The sequence below is a fragment of the Chlorocebus sabaeus genome, chromosome 2 (assembly GCF_047675955.1).
Source record: "Chlorocebus sabaeus isolate Y175 chromosome 2, mChlSab1.0.hap1, whole genome shotgun sequence".
NCBI classification, from domain to species: Eukaryota; Metazoa; Chordata; class Mammalia; order Primates; family Cercopithecidae; genus Chlorocebus; species Chlorocebus sabaeus.
In genome coordinates this window covers 87,204,440-87,231,020 of record NC_132905.1, presented here as the reverse complement: position 1 = coordinate 87,231,020, position 26,581 = coordinate 87,204,440, and positions in this window count along the sequence as shown.

Genomic DNA, 26,581 nt, shown 5'->3' with positions numbered 1-26,581 from the left:
TACTTGTGCCATGTTGGTGTGCTGCACCCATCAACTCGTCAGCACCCATCAACTCGTCATTTACTTCAGTAATTGAAATGTAAAGTCGTCATTTACCTCAGTAATTTAAATGACGTAATGATGTAAAGACGTCATTACACCATTTACGTCATTTAAATTACTTCTTGGGAAAAATAAATATGGAAGGCAGAATAGTGCCTACAGTTTAACTTCTGCTTTCTATGTCCTGACACTATCTTTGGAGAAGAGGTGACACCATCTTTAGAGAAGAGGTGGGATTTAGAAGATATGCTTTCAAGTCTCAGATCCATTTCCAGTAAGCTGGATGACTTAATAGATACTTAACTTTTCCTTGATTCAGTGTACGCATCTGTGAAATTGGAATATTGATGTACTCTACCTGTTTTACATGATTGTTTTAATGATGAAAAATAACAATTTGAAAAGATTAATGTGCTGTGGAATTGTAGGGTTCCAAAATTATTATTATTGTATCTATCATCTATTTAAAGAATCATGCAAATTTTTTTACTTATGCTTAAATTTCCTTGCACTTCTTCCCTGTTTTTTTTAAAGATATCTGTCACTTTTTCTCTTAATTTTTTATGGGTTTTGCTCATCACTTCCTAAAGAACCCCAAGTAAGGGGTTTGTGATTCATTAAACACGATGATGGAATAAAGTATTTAGGGATAAGATCACCTTAATTTAATCACTGACCTTGATTTACAGACAAAATGTAATGCATTTTTAGGTAGAAGTTTGACTTAGCACAATGCCCGCCCTTCAAATTTGATGTCTCCTAGTATGTGCGTTAATAATATGAAAGCTGTCAGTCAGACGGTCCTGATTGAAAATATCCTCCCGATTGACTCACTGTCAACATTTCGGTCCCCTGAATAAACTCTCTTTTATACTTAAAATCTGGAACAGGTTGCTTTTTTTCAAAAGGTTTATTTTTCTTTTTTCTTTTACTTTTTTTTTTTTAGTTCAAACTTTTAATGGATTGAGCAGCCCTCACCTAACAATCCTAGTGTGCCCTTTGGGGAAAGATTTCCATTTGCCTTCTGCTTTATAGCAATGCTCCTGAGCCCTCTCTGGCTTGTTTCCCTTGGAGACCATATTCCACGGTTGAGAGACGCTGTGATAGAATAATCTGATGGCTGTGGTGTGGCCGAGGTCTGACGTGTAGAAGTCATTGTACCAGTTGACGGTTCGGTTGCTCTTTTACATTTTCTGGAGGAACTAGGTTGGAAAGAAAAACATGGAGGCACAGAGCATGAATGATTTTTGCAGGTTTGGTCTTTTTAAAGCTGGCTTTGTATCTGTTGGAGATGACAGACGGGAGAGGGCTGATCCAGGAAGAGCTGTTTTTTCTGTAATTAAAAAGAAGCAGCATCAGAAGAGAAGAGCCATTGTTCAGGCTGGGTTTGAATTACAGTACATCTTTAATTACCAGCCTTTTTTCCTAGTTATTTTAATGTTTTATTAATCCTGTTCCTCAAAATATCTTCTTTCATTTACAACCACTGACAGAAAAAAAAAATGTGACAATTTGTTTTCCTTTGTGCTTAGTAGATAGCATTCTCTAACCTACGGGTCAACGTGACCTTGAGTTTTATTATATGATACCTACAATGGTGTCTTATCCGTGCCTCCTACTCTTTTGTGTTTATATGATTTTTTTAAATTACTGTGGATCCGTGGACCTTAACCCTTAGAAGTCAAAAATCAAATTTTGAGTGGTTAGCAGTTATTTGCTTACATTTCTTCTGAACTGAGATTACAAAAGAAAAAAAAAATCACTTTTTGGGGGGAGAGAGGGATAAAAGGTGAAGGAATTAATTGGTAACTAGTGGTGTTCATATGAATTCACTGACCATCTCAACTTCAAATAACTAAGCCCTTGTTAAGGAAATAAATTGGATGCATTAAGGTGAGGCTAAAGTGTTGTAGGATATTTACAAAGGAGACTAATCTACTTCAGAGATATTTTTAATATAGACGAGTTTTACTTCGTGTTTCTCAAAATGGAGTCTCCACACCGGCCACAGCAACCGAACCTGGGAACTTGTTGGACATGTAAATTACCTGGTTCCACCCACAACTACTGAAGCAGAGTTTGTGGAAATGGGATCCAGCAATCTTTTGTGTTAACAACCTTTTCAGGGGATTTTGATGTTTAGGAGTTACTCCTCAGCTCATCGATTCTCAAACTGGCTTTACAGAAGAATCACGTGGAGAACTTTCCAATACATCGATGCTCAGATTTTGCCCAAGACCACTTACATGAGAATCTTTTGGGAGTTGAAACTGGGCATATTTTTTTATAGACTCCCCAATTGATCCTAATGAGCAGCCAGACCAGGGTACAGAAGAATATGTCTCAACCCTAGTTGCACTTTACAGTTTCCTAGGGAGATTTCAAAATGTCCTGATCTCAAGGTATCCCTCTATACATAATTAAACAGGATCTCTGGGGATGAGATTGGTATCTATCAGAAGTTCCTGTAAAATTCTCCTACGTAGTCAGGGTTGAGAGCCCCTACGTTCGCTGAAGTTATTTGTATGGACTAAATGATCTCTCCAGACCTGTTCTCTTGATGCGGTTCTTTAAATATTGGGCTGAAAGATACAAATTTATGTACACATTTTGTTCCCACTTAGCACATTTTTCGATTTAGTTCATTTTTCCCCTTTGTGGCATGTTAATTTCCCATTGGGGTGAGTTACGTAAATGTGAGCTTGTTGTTAACAAAGGGGGAGTCCATGCATAAACCACCACTGATAAAAGGAAAAGAGTAGGGTCAGACATGCACAGGGGGTGAAAGCCAACCGCATGAGGAATTTTCAGGTTATATGAGAATTGATATGATGGAACAAGCCCTTTCTTGGGACAGAAGCCATCTCCACATTTAGAGCAGAGCAGGAACTTGTCTAGGTTGCCTTCTGAGTCTCCAGCTCCATCATGCGAAAGTGGATAAACAAATAAAATACAAGATATCCACATCTTTACATTTTGAGCCCATAGGTCTATTAGGTACCAGGCAAAGCAGACTGGTATTGATACTTTGTCTCTTCCAATAAACCAGTCAACACAAAGGCCACCTTAAGACATAATAACATACAATTTTGTTCTAATTCATCGTGCAAAGTTCAATGAATGCTTCACAATAGGGAGTTTTCAAAGATTCATTGGTGAGTGGGATGGACTTTCTGAGTTTGATGCACAAACACTCATCTATAGGTCATTCATAATTATTACCTCTTCTTAATTTCCTGTTAGGAATCTACTGCCAAACCCTATGTTTTCTTGAGAATGGCTGTGGATGTCACCATTTATCCTCTAATCACATTTGCCACTACTCCAAGTCTCCATCTCCCAAATCAGTATTACTGTCATCATCTCTTTAACAAACCGTTCTGCCCCAGTGTGTGCTACATCTGATATCATCTTGCAAGCACAGCTGCCAGACAGAATCATACTAAAGCATTGCTTTGTCATGTTACTACCCTAAAATGGCTCCAAATTTCCTTCAAGGTAAAGTGAAAGTAACTGTGGATCTCAGATTCTCCCTAAATGAATGCAATCCTTCCCTCCCATTTTTATGCTGGTTCCTAAGGCAAACTCGTAGCTCCAGTCAGCTGATCATCTTATTCTTTTCCATATATGAAAAAATTCTATCGTCATAATATAGCACCTCAGCTGTGCTTTCTACCTCCCACCTAAAGTCTTCATCTATCCAAGTTGTATCTACACTCCTGAGTTCAGATAAAATCTCAAATCCTGCATCATATCATTGGTTTCTCTTTAAGGTTCTCTAAGCACTAAAATTCTCGTCTCCTGTATTCACTGGCCGCCTCCTCCTGTGCCCTGCTGGTGCACCTAAAGTGCTTATCACAGAAATCAGCCCTTAATTGCCCTTTCTGTGGATAAAGATGCTCATTCAAGATCAGTTTTACAGAGCTCCTTCTTCAATTTCAAATGTTTCCATTTATCTCCTAAGTAAACTGTAACTTCCGTGATAGAACCCACATTTTCATCCAGTGCTAACTTTATAGTAGGCACTTCTATGGATTTTACATGGATTTTTAAATATTACTTCATCCAGTCTTACTAATCTAAGATGTAAATATTATTATTATCTGAACTTCACAGATAAAGGAAGTGAGACAGTGAAGTTGTAAAAAGCCAGATTTACCCTAAATAAAGAGCTATCAAGTGGAGAAGCTAAAATTCAGATTCTCCTCTCATTCTAAAGCCCATGCTCTTTCCCTGACAACATCAAACATCTTCCAAACTATCCTTTACATCTTTATGATTGAGTTTAAATTATTTAGACATTAGGAACAAAATACCATTTTGTAATGAGAGTTTTTTTTAATCTCAAATCTTTCTTAGGCAAACAGAGCAATAGCAGTAAAAAAAGAAAAAAAGCCATGAATGTTATGGAGTAGAATAATTAATTTTCTATTAAATAGAAATGGCTAGTGTTGATGATCATGGCATGTTGCCAGTGTGTAATGAGTCTGAGAAATCAAAACCTTAGAAGCTGGATCAAGCCAAACCTCTACACTGGCTACATTAGGAAGGATACAAGAGGAGGAAAAATGAAGGGTGGGAGTTGTCCAAGGTTAATTACAGAACAATCATCTAGGAACAAGGCAGTGAGAACAGGGAGGTCTGGTATGCAATGTATGCTGAACGGCTGGAACCAACACATTGAAGAAATTATTCAAGTACAGTTCATTATTTAAGAACACACTGCCCTCTGAATTCTCTAAAGGTCAGGGTCAACTTTATACCAGACTTCATTTGCATTCTTTGTTAATTTAGAAATGGTCTCTTGAGTACCTCTGTAAGTCTCTCATTGTATAGTCTATAGGTATTCTATCATAAATATTCAGATTAATCAGCCAACTTTACCCAGGCCATAGTATTATTCTTGGCATTGTGCTAGGTGACCCAGAAAGTGCGAAAATGTAAGATATATATGATATAATATTATAGATAGATACTATTTATTAAGCATCTGTTATATGATCAATACTTATGATATTTTCTATAACCTTCTGTTAAATGTGGAAGGTAGAGAGAGTAGCAGCTTCCATTTTACAAACAACGAAACTGAGGTATAAGATTTTACTGAACTTCTTAAAAGTCACTTTACTGTGAAGTGGCAAATCCAGGATTTGAATTCAGCTCTCTCTCTCTCTCTCTTTTAAAACTTGACTTTCTCTTACCTCAAGATAAATTTCATTATGCTGGGGAACAAACAGCTCAAAAAGTTCATCATCCAGCAACTCTCCAAGGCAACTGCCCTCATGTGGAGGCTCAGCACTGCAGGCTGCCAGGCTGGTAAAGCACCTCCACGTCTGCAGGGGCTTCCCCAGCAGGGGAAGAGTGTGGGGGAAACACACCACTCTACATGCCTCAACTCAGAAGTGACAACCTCCGTTTCTGTTCTCATTTTGTTGCCCAATGCAAGTCACATGGGGACACCTAACTTCAAGAGGGTATTTGCTTGTCATATGGGGAGGAGGCAGGGAAATACTGGGTAGAAGAGGACAGTTCCCTGGCAAAAGCCCCACTCTCAAGCCTGGAAACCCATGGCCCTAAATGGGAACAGGCATTCCTGTTTTCATGCCTGAAAGTTGCCTTTTGGCCTGCCCCATTCCCCTATTCTGTACCCATATAAACCCCAAATCCCAGGCTCCATGCGTGGAAGAGAAGAGGGGCAGAAGAGCAGCAGAGTAGCAGAATGGTGTGGCAGAGAAGGAGAGGAGAAAAGGAGTATCTGAACATCGAGAGGAGTTTGTCTGGGGGCGTTCAGAGAGGAGATCAGCAGCAGGAAGGTTGATCTCCTGGTGAAGATCATCTTCCCACTCCATCCCATTTCCAGCTCCCCATTCATCCCACTGAGAACCACCTCTATCCAGCAATAAAATCCCCCACATTTACCATCCTTCAATCTGTCCATGTGGCTTGATTCTTCCTGGATGCCAGACAAGAATTTAGGTAGCAAAAGGACACTGAGCTGGCTAACATTTAAGTCATCTGTGTATGATGACTTAATACACAGAGCTAAAGGAGCACTGTAACACACCCACTGGGGCTTTGAGAGTCACAGGCACCCACGCCTAGAAGCTACCATGGGGCCACAACCCAGAAGCACTCACCTTGGCTCCTGCACCTGCCCATCTGCATGTTCCCCCTCCCATAAGGGGTTTGAGTATGTGGGAGCTGAACACACAAACCACGCCTCTGTTGCATGTCCCGTCAGGGGGGGTCAGAGAACTCTCCCATTTCACTTGGAAGAAGATAATGACAAATCTCAAAAATACACATTACACGTCTACAAAATACATTGTATTGCAACAATATACCTCAACAATTTGTATTCTGTTTCAATTCAATAGGTAGGTAGTAAGTCTTTGCTTAAAACGTTTTGCTAAGAGCAAAGGTGAGAGGACTTGGTTCCTGATATGAAGGGATTGACAGTCTGATAAAGATAGTAAATCCTATAAAAAGAAAATGATTAACAAAGAAGGACAAGGAATATTTGAACTCAGAAGAAATAAAGGCAACTTTGATCTGGGGATATTAAAGAAGGTTTAAGGCATTTAAATTGTTTTTTGGAGAATTAATAGGATTTTATTTGGAAATACAAGGAAGAAAGTCCTTCTAGATGAAGAAAAAAAAGGGGTAAAGATGTAATAGGATATTTTGCTTGTGGCATAGCTACCAAGGGCAAGTAACTTAAGACATCCTCCTCCTCCGTCCCTGGGGCAAAGCAAGGCTCCTTCAGTGGTGATGGGAAGGGACAGGAAACTTGTAAGAGCTCCCTGCCCTATGACTACCTGCTTTGCCTGGTTTCTGCTTTCATACTGCTTCCATTAACATATTTTTATCATAGCCATATTCATATCTCCCTGCCTGACCTCTCTTCTAAGCTCCAAACTTGAATATTTACCTACATATACATTTCATTCTTAGAAGCACCCCAGATTTGAGTTGCCCAAAACGAAATTTTTGACCTTTCCTTCCAATCTAGTTTTCTTCCAGTATTTCTGATTTTAGCAACCACCCAATGGTTTATGCCAGGAACAAGCATTTCATCTTTAACACTTTTTTTCTGCTTTATTTCCGTATTCATATCACCACAAAATCTTGTCAATTCAACCTCCAAAATATATGTTAAGCCCATAATTTTGTAAAATAACTATGTAAGGCAAAGCCTGAAGTTCTGTGAAACATTATGAAGCTAATGGAGCCTCTTAGAAGTTGCACTGTAAATGGGTATCATTTGATCTTGGATGAAACAAAATAAAAATATTATACCTAATTCCTTTCTTTTGGGATTGAAATGGTAAACTTTTAAAGTTAGAAATGGACCTTAGGGGCATCTTGCCCTACTCATTGTCTTTATAATAAAAAACTAAAACCCAGGGAGAAAAGTGACTATCTGACATTCCTACAATTAGTAATGAAAGAGGATTAGCACCTACGTCTCCCAATTCAGTCCAGTGCGCTTTCACACTACCAAGTTGGCAGACATCCATGACTAAGCTCTGACAAATATGAGGCTCATGCCATACAAATAATCTCTTTTATATCTGTTATTTCCTGAAAAAGTAAGATGGAAGTGGCTTTGTAGATATTTGCAGCTCTGTATTAGTAGTGTGGATTGAGTTTTTGTCTTCCCATAAACATGATTTTCCTTACGAAACACTGATCTTAAAACAAATAAGCAAACTAACAAATGACCTAGCTTAAATATAGCTCAGGCTAAAGTAATGTAATTATTTATGGTTAATGGTATTTGTATATTTGTGCAAGGTCTAAGATTTTGGAAGAAAACTTCTGGGCAATCAATGGCCTTTTGCCATCTCTACCTCATCTCTTCCTGGACTCCATTACTGCTTTCAGAACTATTCTGCTATAAGCTTTAAAAACAGATTATCATCCTTTATTTGATACAGAAGATAATCCTGTTGATGTTTCTGAAAACAAGTTGTCTACAAACCTGATCCACTTAAATAAAATACGATAACAAAACTGTGCCTGTCAGTCTCTGAAGAAACTAGAGTAGAATTAACAAAATGTAATTAAGGTAATCCAAGTAAAGATTAAGGCAGTTGATGAACAAATTATTTTCTTATAGAACAGAATTGTATTTTTGAGTGAAAACTCAAATTCTCCTCTCTTTACCTTGGTTGAAACCTATTATTACTTTGATTCAAGTGTATCTGCTACTAATAACATAGAAAGGAGACAGGAAAATACTGTGTAGAAGAAGGCAGTTCCCCTGCAAAGGCCCCACCCTCAAGTCTGAAAACCCATGACCCTAAGTGGGAACAGGCATTCCTGGTTTTGCACCCAAAAGTTGCCTTTTGGCCCACCACACACTCCCATCTTGTACTCATATAAACCCCAGACCCCAGGTTCCAGAAGCACACAAGGCAGAGACAAACAGAAGAGTAGAAGAATGGCAGAACAGCACAGCAGAAAGAAGAGAAGGAACATCCAAACGCCAAGAAGAGTTTAACTGGGGGCAGTCAAAGAGGAGATCGGCTGCTGGATAGCCAAACTCCGGAAGATCATCTTCCCACTCCATCCCCTTTCCAGGTCCCCATCCAGCCCACTGAAAGCCACCTCCACCACTCAGTAAAACCCCTGCATTCATCTTTCAAGTCCATGTGTGACCTGATTCTTCCTGAACACCAGACAAGGACCTGAGTACCAAGAGGGCACTGAGCTGGTTAACACTTAAGTCATCTGCAGATGGCAAAGCTAAAGGAGTGCACTGTAACACATGCCATGCCAACTTGGGCTTTAGGAGTTGGAGGCACCCACCCCTAGATGCTACTGTGGGATTGGAGTCCCAAAGTGCTTGTCCAAGCTCCTGCACCTGCCCATCTCCATGCTCCCCCTTCTGTAAGGGGTTTGAGCACATAGCAGCTGAACTCACAAGCCACACTCCTGTCGCACATCCTGTGAAGGGCATCAGGGAACTCTCTTGTTTCACTAATAGAAACTATTAGTGAGAAATCCTATATTATTTTTAAATTCTAAGATTGAAGTTTTAGATAAATAATATTTATCACTGGAATGTGGCTATGCAACTTAGTTCCATTAATAAAAACAGTGAAATGAAGTCTATTTGTTTTATCCAATATGAGAATGTTTAAGAATATGTTTTTAATTGACATGTAACTTTGGACTTTGGCAAAAGAAGAATCACTAAAACAAATACTGTTTATGTTGTCATATACCTAATTTTGGCTACATGTTTTAAAATCATATGGTTGTGGATCATCAGGGTTAAGGGTATAGACTTTAGGTTCAGAAAAATCTGGTGTTAATTTTGCCTCAGTCACTTCCTCATGACTGAACAAAATACTTAAAACTTAGAGTCTCTTTCAAGTCATCTGCAAAGCTGTAATAATTATTTCTCCCTAAGAATGTTGCTGTGAATATTCAAGTAGATAATATATTCAAGGTCCTAAGCATAGTACTTAGCACATAGAAAAGGCTCAAACCATAAATTCTTATATGTGAATAAATTAATGAATGAACGATATAGGTGAATCTTGTTATTTATATTTGTGGCATAAAAAGGAACCTGAAATGCAATGTATACATTTTATATCCTGGTGAATTTGTATTTTATTAATGACAATAATAGTGATAGTCACCACCTTTTGGTCTCTCTATTAGTGTCCTGTAACTTCTGCAATAAATTACTACAAACTGCATGGCTTAAATTTGCAGAAATTTATTCTTTTACAGTTCTGGTGGTAAGAAATCTCAAATCAAGGTATTGCCAGGGCCACACTTCCTCTGGAGGCTCTAGCAGAAAATCCAATTTTTGCCTCTTTCAGATTCTGGTAGCTGCTGGCATTCCTTGGCTGGGACCATATTCTAATGACCCCTACAGGGTCACGTTGGCTCCTCCTGTTCTGTGTCAAATATCTCACTGTCTCACCTTTATAAAAGCACTTGTCATTGGATTTAGGGCCTGTATGGATAATCCAGGATGATCTCCTTATCTAAAAAATCCTTCATTTAATTACAGCTACAAAGACTGTTTCTTCAAATAAGGTAACATTCACAGGTTCCCAAGATCAGGACATGGACATATCTTTTTGGGGGCCGTCATTCAACTCACTACAGTATCTAGAGTTTGGCACCACAAGGCACAAAATGGATATGCTTAGACCTTGCAATCTGTTTGTAGATATGAAAACATAATCGCCACATAATATAAGATGTTTAATAGAATTATTTACAATGTACTAAGAGAAGAGAAATGATAGACTAATTTCATCAGTAAAGCCATGGAGAGATTCATAGCAAAATTGCATTTGAGCTGGATCCTGATGGATGAGTAGGTACTTGTCTAAAAAGAGAAGAAAAATTGTACATTCAAGTCTCAGGGAAGACCTCAAAGTAGAATTCTAAAAATACGTGATGGGTTACAGAATGACCTGTATGATGTGGGAGTGGCAAGAATGTAGCTTGGTAAGGTAAGCTCGGCTCAGTTCGATTGAGACTTGTATGACAAGATAAAGGATTTTAAATATACCTGCATTCAACAAAAAATTCCTGGTACTTTTTTTTATATACAGCTAGAAAATAATATTATCTCTTCTTCCCATGCAGGTTGGAATGGAGAGAAGACAGCATGAAGGCTTGACTTCCAGGTAGAAGACACAATAGTCCAGGGGAGACCTAAGGCAGTGATAGTGAGGATAGAGAGAGGAATTATATTTCAAAGCCATGTCTGAGGCTGTAATACTAAGGCATATGCAAAGATAGGTCTCTCATTTGGGCAACTGATTCATACTAATAATAAAAATAGGGGCTAACATTCAAATGCCTAATGTCCCCACCACACTAAACCAATTATCATTACCTGAGGCAATGATGTTCCTTCAGACTTCCACACTATGGTACCTGAAGTCTCCTTTCTCTCTCATTCCAAACGTTTTCACCTCTTCTGTCCCTGCATTGTCTAAGCTAACCACATATCCGTTAAGTTTAGTTTATGTTTTAATTCTTTCAAGAAATTCTCTCTGATCCACTAAAATTTAGTTTTGAACTTGGCCAGTCTTGGTTGTAAGCCTTATCAAACTGTTTTTGAATTGCCTGTTTTATAGTCCTATCTGTGAATTTCTTTTAAGGCAGAGAACTTGACATTTATTTTTGCATTTCTAGCACCTAGTTTCGGGCTTGGCTCACAGTAAGAGTGCAATGTAGTTTGGTGAATTTAAAAAAAGAATGTTGGTAGTGGAGTAGGGACAGAGAAATTAATAAAAATTAGCTAAAACTAGAGAGCTCTTGACCCCTATTTGGTGGTGACTAATGCTTGTGGGTCCACAGTCACCTAGTATTAGAAATAAGGTGAAGACTAATGATAGAAGTTGCAGGTTAGTCCTTGCTGTTCAGACTCTAGTTCATTGACTGTCAAAGCCTGCAGTGCAGAGTTTGTCCAACTCCTCTATTTGAAACCAACTTCCAGGCCTATCTTCTGGTCACTTCCTTTTCTTTTTCCAGCCATGTCTTGAAGTGACAAGGAAAATGTAACAGATTACAAAATATCAGACACTTCAAATCTATTATTCCCTTCTATTTTTTATCACAAGCTACTGAAAAACATTTCCTCTCTGTGGGTAGTAAAGGTGAACAGCTAAGTATCTGACTCCAGCATCAGATCGAACTCTAGAGCCTCATCATTATATTAAAATGAGAGAGTTTATGAGACAAGTTTAATTGGGCAAATAAAAAGCCTGTTAAGAGAAAGCAAGTATTAACCATCAACCATTTTGTCTTAGGCAACAAAAAATGTTTATAGCTATTCCTCAGCTGCAGAACCCATCACACCATAAGAGACATTACATGCTAATAAGGAGACACTTTGGTGCAACTGCTATCTCTCTATGTGATTAAAAAATGCTTGAGGTAAAGTTACTTACCAAGGTTTGCCTACACTATAGCCCTTGGAAAATCATTTTTTAAAAGTTAAATAAGATAAAGTAGATTGAAGGAAATCGCTGTTTCAAAATGTAAATGTGTGACATTTAGCATCTGCATTTTTTTAATGAGTGAGAATTATGTTTTGCAATGTTCTGTTAATGCTGTTATGCAGATTTGTGCAGACCTGGAGACTAAGAGAAATAAGGCATAGCCTAAAGAAATGAATCAGAAACCAATTAAAACAAACTGTCAGGTTTAGTCTATGAGGCCCACTGCCCCCAAACCTGTTCTTATTAAGAATGAAGAGGAGCAGGTGAACATGTTTTTCAGGACTTTTATTTAACCTCACTATAAGACAGTTATTAAGTAAGGTTAATCCTGACTTTGGAGTAAAAACAAAGTACTGAAAGCTCAATTTTAGGACTGAAAAGTTGGCCGGGTATGGTGGCTCACACCTGTAATCTCAGCACTTTGGGAGGCTGAGGCAGGCAAATCACCTGAGGTCAGGAGTTTGAGAGCAACCTGGCCAACATGGTGAAACCCCGTCTCTACTAAAAATACAAAAATTAGCTGGGTGTGGTGGCAGGCACCTATAATCCCAACTACTCGGGAGCTGAGGCAGGAGAATTGCTTGAACCTAGGAAGCAGATGTTGCAGTGAGCCAAGATCACGCCACTTCACTCCACTGTGGGGAAAAGAGCGAAACTCCATCTCAAAAAATAAAATAAAATAATAAGTTGAGCAACAAATAATATTAGGACCATAATGTACCCCTAATCTTCAGATATGTTAACTGACCACTGGGGCCTGAAATGTTATGTTCAATCTTATTCTTAAAGTTATCAATTAGAAAATGGAAACATGTAATTCAATAGAATTATACTTTGCTCTCTTCTAGTTCCCACTTCCCAATAAATGAAGCAATTATCTAATAGTTCTGTAGTTCCATTTGAGGGCATGGTCAGGACTGGCGTTTTCTGCATCATAAAACTAGGAAGAGGCTCTATTCGTACAGTCCTAGGAGATGTTGAAGATGCTAACTACATAGACTGTTTGCAATGGCTGAGTGATCCTTTGATCAAATGATCAAATTAAGCATGTCTGATTCAAGCTAAGAGTGCAGGAGAGCTTCAAAAGGGATTTTCTCCTGAGATTTCAAAAGTCTTAGGGCATACACTTAAGGGCAGGGAGGAGAATGAAGCAGTTGTCTTTTTACCTTACTTGTTCACTCTTGTGGAATAAGTTGAAGAAACTGGGCATGCTTATCATGAAGAAAAGCTGGCTCTGTGGGAACATGATGCTACTGTCAACTATTTGTAAGACTGTTTAGTGGAAGAGAGAGTAGTGTCTTCCATACACAGAATCAAGAGGTAAGACAAGAGTGAGTTGCAGAGAGATGGAGTTCTGAACATGAAAAAGAAGATGATCCTGCCAGCCTGAAATGTATGCCTACCTTGGAGAGAGTGATCTCATCATCACTAGAGGTGACCAAGTATAGCCTAAATAGCCATTTATTGAATAGTTAGAAAATGAAATTCAAGTCCTATGAGGCTGGGGTGGATTGATCTATTGATGACTCATGAGATTTTTTTTTCTAACTGTAGTAGTCTTGACTTCTTTGAAGAGTAAAGTGCTATGCAGAGAACTCCCACTTCTAGCCATGATGAGGTAACTAGTAATGGAGTAACTGCTGATGTAAACAGTTTCTGATGTAAACCATATTAAAAGTAAAAAAAATTATGAAAGATAACTATTTCTAGACTTTGGGGAAAAAATTGCGAGACTATAATCTCTGAGAGAAAGGAAACAAATGAGATGAGCCCTATCATTTCCCCAGGTTTCTCCTTGGAGGCATGTTCCAGACTGGTGCATGCAAGTGGAAAACATTTAAGAACGGTGTGGTCTCTTTGAATTAAAGAAACATTGATCAGAACTTGGGAAGGATTGGGTGTCTAGAATTTGTGGGGCTGAGTGAAAAGAAGAGAATTATTCAGAGAAAGATGCCCAGAAATCTTAGCATTTGCCAGAGACTCAAAAGAGCCCCTGCACAGATTTCTGTGCATTTTACAAATCAGAACAAATATCTCCTGGAGAATGACAAAGCACTGAGTAATAATAAACTGGGCAACTACTGAAATCCATAGACCAGAAGACTAGAAGATATTCAAGTTCCAGCCATCTAGAGTTAAGGGCGCTCACTCAGTATGCTGGGCATCCAGTAGTAATCCCAAGAAGCTCATGTATTAAGCTCACTAAATTTGTCTTTTAGTAAAAACTAAAAGAGAAAAGTGTCTGAACATCGAGAAGAAAGAAGCAGCTGGACATTGGAGACTATTGTTGGAAAGGAGTTTGGCCAGGGATGGTTGAACCCCAGGGAAAGACCTGCTGGACACTCCATCCCCTTTCCAGCTCCCCATCCCACTGAGAGCCACTTCCACTGCTCAATAAAATGCTTTGCATGAACCACCCTCCAATCTGTTTGCACAACCTCATTCCTCCTGGACACCAGACAAGGACCCAGGTGTGGGTGAAAGAGGCTGTCACACTGACCCTCCACTGAGCTGTTTAACACTTAAGCCATCTGTGGACAGCAAAGCTAAAGGAGTGCACCGTAACACATGCCCTTTGTGGCTCAAGAGTTCGTGGGCAACCCCTACATGCTGCCACAGGCTGGTATGGGGTTTTAAGGCACTCTCCCCGGCTCCTGCACCTGCTCACCTGCGTGCCCCCTGCTCCTGCAAGGGGTTTGAGTGCTGTAGACCAAGCGAGCTACCCCTTTACAAGTCCTGCATAGGGGTCAAGGGAACTACCCTGCTTCAGTATGATCCAGCAGTCCCACTTATGGGTACACATCCTAAGGATTTGAAATCACTATGCCAGAGATACATCTGTACTTCCATGTTTATTTCAGCATTATTCACAATAGCCAACTTATAGAATTAACCTAGGCGTCCATCAACTGATGGGTTGATTTTAACATGTGGTATATATACACAATGCAATACTAGTCAGCATTTAAAGAAGAGAGAAATTATGTCACTTATAACACAATGGATGAACCTGGAGGACATTATGCTAAGTGAAATAAGCCAGACAGAGAAAGATAAACACTGCATACTCTCACTTATATGTGAAAGCTTAAAAAAAAGAGAGAGAAAGAACACATAAAAGCCAAGAACAGAATGATGTTACCAGCAGCTAGGATTTGTGGTGTGGGGGTTAGATGGGGGAAAGGAAATTATGTCATTAAGAAATAGAACATCAAAAGCCAAAAGATAAAATATCAGAAAAAAAATATTCCTAGATGGGCTAAGATAGAGTATATACATGGCAAGAGAAAAGATCAGGGAACTTGATGATATAATCCAAGCAAGTAGAAAACAATGTAGGATAAGTGGTTGTGAACACCTGTAATTCCAGCTACACAGGAGCCTAAGGTGGGAGGATTGCTTGAGCCCAGGATTTCAAGGCTGCAGTAAGCTTTGACTGCACCAGTGTACCCCAGCCTGGTTGACAGAGTGAGACCCCCCCAATTCTAAAAAATAAAAAATAGTATAAAGCAATCAAAGCAGAGCTTCACTGACCTGTAAGATAATATGAAGCAGTCTAACAAACATGTCATTGACTCCCATGGAGACCACAGAAGTCAGAAAATGTATTTAAAGAAATATTGAGTCAGACATTCTCTGTATTTAATGAAAGCTATCCACATACACATCCAAGAAGGTCAATAAAGTTCAAGAAAACAAGCCCAAGAAAAACCACAAAACATATTGTAATCAAATTTATAAAAAATAATGATTAAGAGAAAATCTTAAAAACAACCAGAGAAAAAGAGACAGGTTACAAAGAGGAAGAAAAAAGACATCGTTTCTCATCAGAAACAATGCAAGATAAAACATAAGAAATTAACATTTTTAAACTGCTGAAATGAAAAAATAATTGCTATTGAATACTATATCCAGTAAAAATATTTTGCAAAAAAGAAAGTAAAAAAAGAAATTTTCAAAAAAAGAGCAAAAAGAATTCTAAATAACTCGTGGGTCAGAAAAAAAGTTCTAGGTGAAGTTAGAAAATATTTGGAAATGGATGATAACAAAAACACAACATACACACTTTGTGAAATAAAAACAATACTTAGAGGTAAATTTATGATTTTCATGCCTACATATTAGTAAAAAAGAAAGGTGTAAATTATATAAGCTTCCATCCTAAGTTAAATAAAAGTAGAGCAAAGAAAACAAGTAAGAGTAGTGAAGGAAGTAATAAAGAAAACAACAGAAGTCAAAGATAAAGAAAAGGAATTTAATAGAGTAAGTTATTAAAAGCAAAATTTGGTTCTCTGCAAAGATCAATCAAGTTAACTAATGGACCACAGAGGGCAAACAAACTTCTAGCTATACTAATCAAGAAAATTAAGAGAAAACACAATTTGCCAATATCAGTAATGCAAGAAAGGAAATCACAAAAAAATACTATACACATGCAAAGTATAATAAGGTAATATTATGAACAACTTTCTTGCCAACAAACCTCCATTACAAGAAATGTTAAAATTCTTCAGGCTGCAGGAAAGTGATGACAGATGGAAAACCAAATCTGCCCAAAGAGGAGAAGAACACCAGAAATGTTAAATATGCTTGTAGATATAAAAGACATTTTTCATGCTCTTAAAATTTCTCTGAAAGATAATTGAGTATAACAAGAACAAATAGCACAAATAAGAGGAAATATCCAACCTCTGGGGAAATGACATTAAAGACAAACGAGATAAATGGAGTGGTAGGCCGTATTCATGGATAGGGTGACTCAGTATTAATTCTACAAGAAATTAATGCATAAATAGAAAGCATTTTAAATACAGTTGCCCTCTGTGGTCCATGGGTTCTGCATCCCTGCATTCAACCAACTGTGGATGTAAAATATTTGGAAAACAATGAATGGTTGCATCTGTATTAAACATGTACAAACATTTTTTTCTTGTCATTATTCCCTGAACATACAGTAAAATAATGATTTACATGGTTATTTACAGTGTATTAGGCACTATTGGTAATCTAGAGATATTTGCAAGTATATGGAAGGATGTATGTAGGCTATATACAAATACTACTATACCATTTTAAATAAAGGACTTGAGCATTCATGAATGTTGGTACCTTCAGGGATTCCTGGAACCAATCTCTGCCAATACCAAAGAATGACTGTAAAAATCTTAACAAGGATTTTCATGTCCTGACAAGCTTATTATAAAATTCACATGTAAGGCAAAGAATAGCCAGAAAACTGACATAAATTTTCCACCAGATATCAAGGTTTATTATAAAGCTATAAAATGCACTGCCGTGTAATTTTAAGATAGGTAAAGACAAAGAGGCCAATACAACACGATAGAAAGTCCATAAATAGTACCATAAATAAAGAAAATTTGAAGTAAAGCAAAGTGTCATTTTAGAACAGCATGGGAAGTATAGATTATTAAATATAAGTTGGGAAAATTGGTTATTCATATAGAGAAACATTAAATTCTACACCTACCTTACACCATGCAAAAAAGTCAATTTCAGATGTATCCAAAACTTAAAAGTGAAAAAGAAACAGTGTAAAATCTCAGTAGAAAATAATAGAGATTATGTTTAAAATCTCAAAGAGAACAAAAAAAGGAAAAGAAACAAAGAAAAAAAAAGCCTCAAAGAAGGGTTTTTCTGTTTCTATTTTCTATAAATATTTTATATCATTTATAAGTTTTAAAAATGATTTCAACTTTTAGGTTTGGGGGTACACGTGCAGGTCTGCTACATGAGTATATTGCATGACGCTGAAGTTAGGATGTGAATGATCCCATCACCAGCTTGTGCCCAGAGTACCCAATAGTTTTTCAAATCTTGCTCCACTTCCTCCTTCCCCTCTCTAGTAGTACCCAGTGTGTGTCCTTGCCATCCTTACGTTCATGAGTACCCAATGTCTAGCTTCCACTTATAAGTGAGAGTATGCAGTATTTGGTTTACTGTTCCTACATTAATTCAATTAGAAAAAATGGTCTCCAGCTGCACCTATGTTGCTGCAAAGGACATGATTTCATTCCTTTTCACAGCTGTGTAGTATTTCATGGTGTATGTATATCATATTTTCTGTATTCAATGCACCTGTTAAATCAAGTTTAGCCTAAAACTGCCTCCTTGCATACTTTAAGTTCAGCCTAAACGTTTCTCTGTACATCACAAACTGCAACTTAAATTGAATTATAAATAGACTGTAAATTACACTTGTGCCAATCACTGAGTTTTGACCAAAGGTGGCCACCTACTCAAAGAGTGTTCAAATAATGCAAACGCTGAGCTGTAACCAATCCATCTGTTTTTGTACCTCACTTCCATGTTCTGTAGATCACTTTCCTTTTTCTGTCCATGATCTTATTCCACTACGTGGCTGCACTGGAGTCTCTGAGCCTACTGTGGCTCACCAGGCAGCTTGATTTACAAATGATTCTTTGCGCAATTGAACTCTTTTAAATTTGATTTGGCTAAAATTTTTCTTTTAACACACCATTGATGGGCACCTGGATTGAGTCCATGTCTTTGCTATTGTGAATAGCACTGTGATGAACACACGAGTGCCTGTGTGTTTGGTAGAACAGTTTATTTTCTTTTGAGTATATACCCATTAATGAGATTGGTGGGTCAAATGGTAGCTCTGTTTTAAGTTCTTTGAGAAATTCCCTAACTGCCTTCCACAGCAGTTTAATTAATTTACATTTCCATCGATAGTGTATAAGCATTCCCTTTTCTCCACAGCCTCGACATGTTGTCTTTGACATTTTAATAAGAGCCATTCTGACTAGTGTGAGATGGTATCTCATTGTAATTTTGATTTGCGTTTCCTTGATTAGCGATATTAGCAACGTTTGATATGTCGTCTGCTTTCTTGTCGTCTTTGGAGAAGTACCTGTTCATGTCTTTTGTCCTTTTTTTTTTTTTTTTTTTTTTTTGAGACAGAGTCTTACTCTGTAGGCTAGGCTGGAGAGAGGTGGCACAATCTTGGCTCACTGCAACCTCTGTCTCCTGGGCTCCAGCAATTCTCCTGCCTCAGCCTCCCAAGTATCTGGGATTACCAGTGTGTGCCACCACGTCTGACTAATTTTTGTATTTTTAGTAGAGATGGGGTTTCACCACATTGACCAGGCTGGTCTTGAACTCCTGACCTCACTGCCTGCCTTGGCGTCCCAAAGTGCTGGGATTCCAGGCATGAGCCACCATGCCCAGTCGTCTTTTGCCCATTTTTTAATGGAGTTATTTGTTATTTTGTTTGTTGAAATAAGTTCCTTATAGATTCTGGATACTAGATGTTTGTTAGATGTATAGTTTGTGAATATTTTTCCCATTCTGTGGATTGTCTGTTTACTCTGTCGATAGTTTCTTTTGCTATGCAGAAGCTCTTTAGTTTGATTAGGTCCCACTTGTCAATTGCTTTTTTTTTTTTTTTTTTTTTGAAAGAGGGTCTCACTCTGTTGCCCATGCTGGAGTGCAGTGGTGCAAACATGGCTCACCACAGCCTCAACTTCCTGGGCTCAAGTTATCCTCCCACCTCAGCCTCACACAGGCATGCACTATCATGCCTAGCTAATTGTTTTTACTTTTTGTAGAGACAGGACTCACAATTGCTTTTGAGGACTTAATGATAAATTCTTTCCCAAGGCCAACATTCAGAATGCTGTTTCCCAGATTTTCTTCCAGGTTTCTTATAGTTTGAGGTCTTACATTTAAATCTTTAATCCATCTTGAGTGAATTTCAGTATATGATAAAAGGTAGAAGTCCAGTTTCATTCTCCTGCATATGAGTAGTCAGCTATCCCTGTACTATTTATTGAATAGGAAGTCCTTTCCCCATTGCTTATTTTTGTTGATTTTGTTGAAGATCAGATGGCTGTACATGTGTGGCTTTATTTCTGGATTCTCTATTCTGTTTCATTTGTCTATGTTTCCAGCTTTGTTCTTTTTACTTAAGATTGCTTTGGTTTTTCAGACTCTTTTTTGGTTCCATATGAATTTTAGTATTTTTTTTCTAGTTCTGTGAAAAATGACATTGGTAGCTTGATAGCACTAGCACTGAATCTGTAGATTGCTTTGGGCAGTATGGCCATTTTAATGATATTGATTCTTCCAATCCATGAGCATGGAATATTTTTCCATTTTTTTGTGTTATCTATGATTTTTTAAGCAATATTTTGTAGTTCTCATTGTAGAGATCTTTCACCTCCTTGGTTAGATGTATTCCTAGGCATTTTTTTTTTTTTTTGGTACATGGCTATATGGTAATGAGATTGTGTTCCTGATTTCACTCTCCGCTTGAACGTTATCAGTGTATCGAAAGCTAATGACTTTTGTACATTAATTTGTGTCCTAAAGCTTTACCGAAGTCATTTATTAGTTCTAAGAGACCTTTGGTGGAGTCTTTACAGTTTCTAGGTATAGAATTATATAGTCAGTGAAGAGAGATATTCGGACTTCTTTTCCTATTTGGGTGACCTTTCTTTCTTTCTCTTGGCTGATTGCTCTGGCTAGAACTCATAGAAGCATTTTTAAATAAGACACAAAAGAAGCACAAGTCATGAAGCAAAGATCAATAACCTATTTGTATTAAACTATACTTTTGTTCATTATAAAATACCATTTAGAAACTAAAATTGAAACCAAAAACTGTTAAAAAAAATCAATAAATAAAAAATGAACAAAAATTCCCAGTGAGTATACTAACAAATGAGTAGCATCCAGAATGTTTAGAGAACTACAAATTAATAAGGGAAATACAAGTAAGTATCTAAACAAGCATTTTGCAGAAGTGGAGAACAAGAAAATAGGAACTAAACATTGGGTGCTCATGGACACAAAGACTCATGGGTTGAAAAACTACCTTGTGGGTATTATACTCACTATCTGCATGACAGGATCCATACCCCTTTCTCAGCATCATGCAGTGCAGTCACATAAACTGCACATGTACTCCCTGAATCTAAAAATTGAAATTAGAAAAAAGAAAAGAAAAAATGTTTAAAAAGTCACAATGTAAATCCATTTTACCACCATCATTTGGGTGAAATGTATGGACTTGTGAAAATATGGTGCAATCTGAACTCTCGTTGGCTGCTGGTGGGGTACAAATCACTAGGTATATTTTGGGAGAACAGTTTGGTGGCCTCTATCACATTTGAAAACATGTAGTAAAATTACACGATAGCCACAAAAATAAGAGTCCCCTTAGAAGAAATATGTGTAAAACAAAAGGTAAAAGGAAAACTTAGACTAAAAAGAGTAAAAATGTCTTTGTTGAGACAGAAAAAATAAAGCAAAATGATAATCTTAATTTGAGGAATATATGAACGACATAGTTAAGTTGATGATTATAATGCACAATGAAGATATAGTACAAATTATCACTTGCCAAATCACATGGATTCAAATTAGTAAAGCAAAAGCTATTAGAAAAAGGAAAAAATTTTTAAATATAACTCTTTCAGTTGGGAAACGTTAACAAATATCAACAGACGTTGTGATCAAATATGCCAAAACTAACTCAGAAAATTTGACTAGCAGAATTCTTAAGCACCAGTTCATGGATATATTGAATTTTCTACTTTAAAAATTGAGCATGCATTTTTCCAACATCCATTAAAATTTTATAAAATTTAATAATATATTATGTGTCAAAGAGCACCTTAATTAAGTTCAGACTATTAACGAGGAAGATCTAAAGTAAAACTAACACAACATTTAAGTATGGCAACAAGATATAAAATTTACATAAAAATCAATAACTTTCATAAATAGAATAAATCATTGGAAAATGTTAGGAAAAAATCTCTTATAATTCTGCCCTTCCCTTCTAATACTTAGAAATAAACTTAACAAGAAATGAGCAAAGCATATATGATGAAAACTTGAAAGCATTTCTGAGAAAGACTTACCAAATGGAAGGAGATATCTGTCCTTGGATAGGATTATGCAACTTCATAAAGATATCAATTTTTTTCAGTTTCATGTATAAATTTAGTGCAGTTGCAATACAAATAATGTGTTCATGTGTTTGCTTATTTCTCTGTAATAAGATAAATTGTTCTGAAGACCGAATGAAAAAAATCAACAAAAATCAACGTGCAAAAATAGCTTGAAAACCCCTTAAGAAGAAGAGGAATAAAGGGGAACTAGCCCTACTAGACATTAAAATATGCTATTAAGTTCTATTTTTAAAATGTGATACTGAGATATAACAGACAGACACACCAATGAAACACAATAGAGAGCCTAGGAACAAGCTGAAGTACATATGGAAACTTAACATAGGTAAGACCTCAAATCATTGAGGCAGACATGGACATTAAATAAATGAATTTGGCACAACTGGATAGTCATTTGGAAAAAGAAAAGAAAATTGGATTCATACTCACATAATGCATCAGAAAGAACTCCAAATGGATCTGAAATGTAAGTATAAACAATGAGAGAGATATGTACAAGAGGAAAACATGGGCACATTTTTTATAAGCTTAAAGTAAGGAAAACCTTTGTAATTTGACTCAAAATCCAGTTGCAATAATAATAACAACAAAAAGATTGGTAAATTTTACTGATTAGAAACAAATTGCATGACAAATAAACCATAGTAAAAGATAAAGAAAATAACACTGTGATAAAATAGTTGAGGTGTCATGGATAAAAGGCTGATTTCCTGGATGCATAAAGTCCTTTACTGTCAAAGGGAGGAAATATCAAAATCTGACAGAAAAAAAATGGCATTTAAAAAACATGGGGAAAGTACTCAACTTCACTCATATTCAAAGAAATGCTAATTAAAGCTACCGTGTGCTACAATTTCTTACCTATTAACTTGTTTGGCACCAATTAAAAAGCTTAAGAACCCACTCTGTTGGTGAGGTTTTGGAGAAAAAGGCAGTTAGAAATTGCTGGTGTGTGTGCAAGATGATACCATCCCTATGGAAGGGAAGTGGCAGTGTCCAACAAAACTCCACACACATTTATCCTTTGATGCAATAATCCACTTCTAGGAATATGTCTGAAGACATACTCCCACAAATAACAAAACCAAATTACACATGCGTCATTATTTATAATAGCAATATATCGATAATATAATATAGATAATATATTATACAATATAGATAATATATTATACAATACAGGTAATATAATCTATTATATGATATAGATAATATGATATAGATAGATAATATAGCAATATAGTAGCAATATGTAGAAAACAGCCCAAATAACCATTTATGGGAGACTGAGTACACCGAAGAGCCGTAAAACAAGGTACTGTGAAATCACAGAGAGAGAGAGAAAGAAATCAACTGATACGAAAGATTTTTTACAAAGATATGTGGACCAAAAGCAAAACACAGGGTACTATGCTTCCATTTTTTTGTAAAGAAGACAAGGTAATAAGAATATCTATATAGTTTCTTATTTTTGCTAAAAGAAACACAGAAAGAATAACAATAAATTAATGAAAATGGGTGGAAATGTGAGGAAGGGAGAATTCAGATATGGATAGAGCTATAGATAGAGAGAGAGAGAGAGAGAACAACTAGATATTTATCAAGGACCAAGTCAGCCTTAGTTTGTCATGGTGTTATTTTTCCCCTATAATGCTTTTTATTTAATTTGCTATTTTCTGACCACGATTCTCAAATTGCTAATTATCTGGGCTCCTGATTTCCGGCCTGTCTTCCCAGACACCACAGGACACATTTCTTTTTATTTGGACTTTAAATATAAGGTCGTAACACTTATTCTTTTCAAGTTGAATTATCCTGCAAAATGACCAAAGCAATTTTCCCTTTTATTTTCAGCTCTTTTTCCCGCAGCTTTATAAGTGTTGAGAAACACAGACTTTCTCCTGTTGTGAAATAAAGAAACCTAAAATAGATCTTTTCCAAACCTAGCTATGTTGTAATGGGGGAGAAGCAAAGAGCACCTATACTTTTTTATTGGTTAGTGATAAAAAAACTAATACTAAATTGTTGGCTAGGAGTACAACATAACTCATTTCCTTTTTTTCCTATGAATATTCCATGGATATTTCCACATACCCATGGCAAAATGCACTTGGAAATGATCAGCAAATCCAGATATTTGTATGTAAGCTCAAATAATTTTTACTAACTGCTTAAATTCTGCAGGCATACTAACTGACAAATCGATGGTCTGGTAGGAAGTATTCTGGTGATCAACAGTTTATGTGGTGAGCAGATTCTTAACATTATTAAATTTTTCTCTACCAAGGAACATCTCATGGAGGAAAAATAATGGGTTCTCTGATACAGTTGGATGTTTGGCCCCTGAAATCTCATGTTGAAATGTAATCTCCAGTGTTGGAGGTGGGGCCTGGTGGGAGGTGTTTGGATCGTGGGAGCTGATGCCTCATGGCTTGGTTCCATGGTCTTGGTAGAACATGAGCTCTCACTGACACAGATCTCCTTATTTAAAACCATGTGGGACTTCTCCCTTCTCTCTCTCTTATTCCTGCTTTTGCAGTGTGACACCTGCTCCTGCTTCACCTTCCACCATGGGTAAAAGCGCCCTGAGGCCTCCCAAGAAGCCAGGCAGATGCAGGCACCATGTGTGTACAGCCTGCAGAACTGTAAGCCAATTAAACTTCTTTTTTTTCTTTCTTTCTTTTTGTTAAGAAATGACCCAGTCTCAGGTATTTCTTCATAGTAATGCAAGAATGGACTAACATATTCTCCAAACGCTTTAACAAAGTCCTACGTGGTATGGCTCTGCCTATCTCTCTGACACCATCTTGTACTTTGCTTTCACTTGTTCAGTGTGCTCTGGCGTGACCATTTTCTCAACTACATCACACTAATTCATGGTCGGGCACAGTAGCTCTTACCTGTAATCCCAGAACTTTGGGAGGCTGAGGCGAGTGGATCTCTTGAGGCTAGTACTTCGAGACCAACCTGGCCCACATGGGGAAACCCCATCTCTACTAAAAATACAAAAATTAGCCGGGCATGGTGGTGCATGTCTGTAATCCCAGCTTCTTGGGAGGCTGAGGCATGAGAATTGCTTGAAGTCGGAAGGCGGAGGTTGCAGTGATCCAAAATGGCAACACTGCACTCCAGCCTGGGTGACAGAGTAAGGCTCTATCTCAAAAAACAAAACAACACAAGACAAAAAAAAATCACCCTAATCCCAACCTGGCCTGAGCAACAGCTATTTCCTCTGCCTGAAATGCTCTTCTCACAGATCCTGACGTGGCTGGAGACTGCTAATGCAAGTGGCAGCTGGAAAGCCTTCACCTTAGAAGCCACGTCATCCTACATCCAGTTACTCTATCACATTTTGTTTTTTCAACTTTCTTATCACTTTTTGAAATTGCCTTATTTGCACATTTATTTCCTGTTTAAATCCACTTGGGCTGCTATAACCAAAATCACCATAAATTGGGTAGCTTATAAAAATCAGAAATTTGTGTCATATAGTCCTCAATGCTGAGAAGTCCAAGATCAGAGAACTAGCATGGCGGGTGTTGGTGAGGGCCCACTTCCTTCATAGATGGATGTCTTCTCACTGTCACTTCATATGTTAGAAGGGACTACAGTGCTCATTTTCCCAGGCCTCTTTTATAAGGACATAAATTCCATTCATAAGAGCACGTCCCTGCAAAGTTCTCATCTCCTGATACTATCATCTTGGGAATTAGAATTTCAACATTGAATTTTGGAGGGACACAAATATTCAGACCATATAATCTTCTTATCTATTTTTGACTGGTCCTGTTAGATGTAAGCTCCGTGGGCATAAGAATCAGATGCATTTTCTTCGCTGTTGGCTAATATGTTGACCTCTAGAGTAGCACAAAGAAGTCTCAGCTCATACTATACAGTAAGCACTTATTGAATGTATGACTGAATGCGTCACTAAATACCAGTCTTTATAAATGTCTGCAGTACGCAGAATAATATACCCCCTCAGGATGTTCACGCCTTAATCCATAGAACCTGTGAATATGTCAATTTACATGGCAAAAGCTACTTTGCAGATATAATTATATTTTGAGAAAGATTATCCTGGATTATCCAAGTACATCCACTCTAATCACAAGGGCCCTTATTAGAGAGAGGCATGAGAGCCAGAGTTGGAGAGAGACTGGAAAGTGCTGTGCTATTGGCTCCGATGGTGGAAGACGTGGTCATGAGCCAAGGAATGCAAGGATCCGGCAAAGACAACTGGACAAGATGAATTCTCCCCTAAAGCCTCCAGGGGAATGCAGCCTTGCTAACACCTTGATTTTAGCCAAGACCTGTGTCACACTTTTGACCTCCAAAACTACAATATAAAAATGTATGCTATTTTCAGCCACTAAATTTATGATAATTTATTATAGCAGCAATAGGAAACTAAGGCAAGTGTTATATTGGCTCTTCCCAGTGTATTAGCACCACGTCTACATTAGTGCATGTGCTAGGGTTCCCCAGAGAAACAGAATCGTGAGGGCATCTCTCTCTCTCTCTCTCTCTCTCTCTCTCTCTCTCTCTGTGTGTGTGTGTGTGTGTGTGTGTGTATTACTTCTTTATATG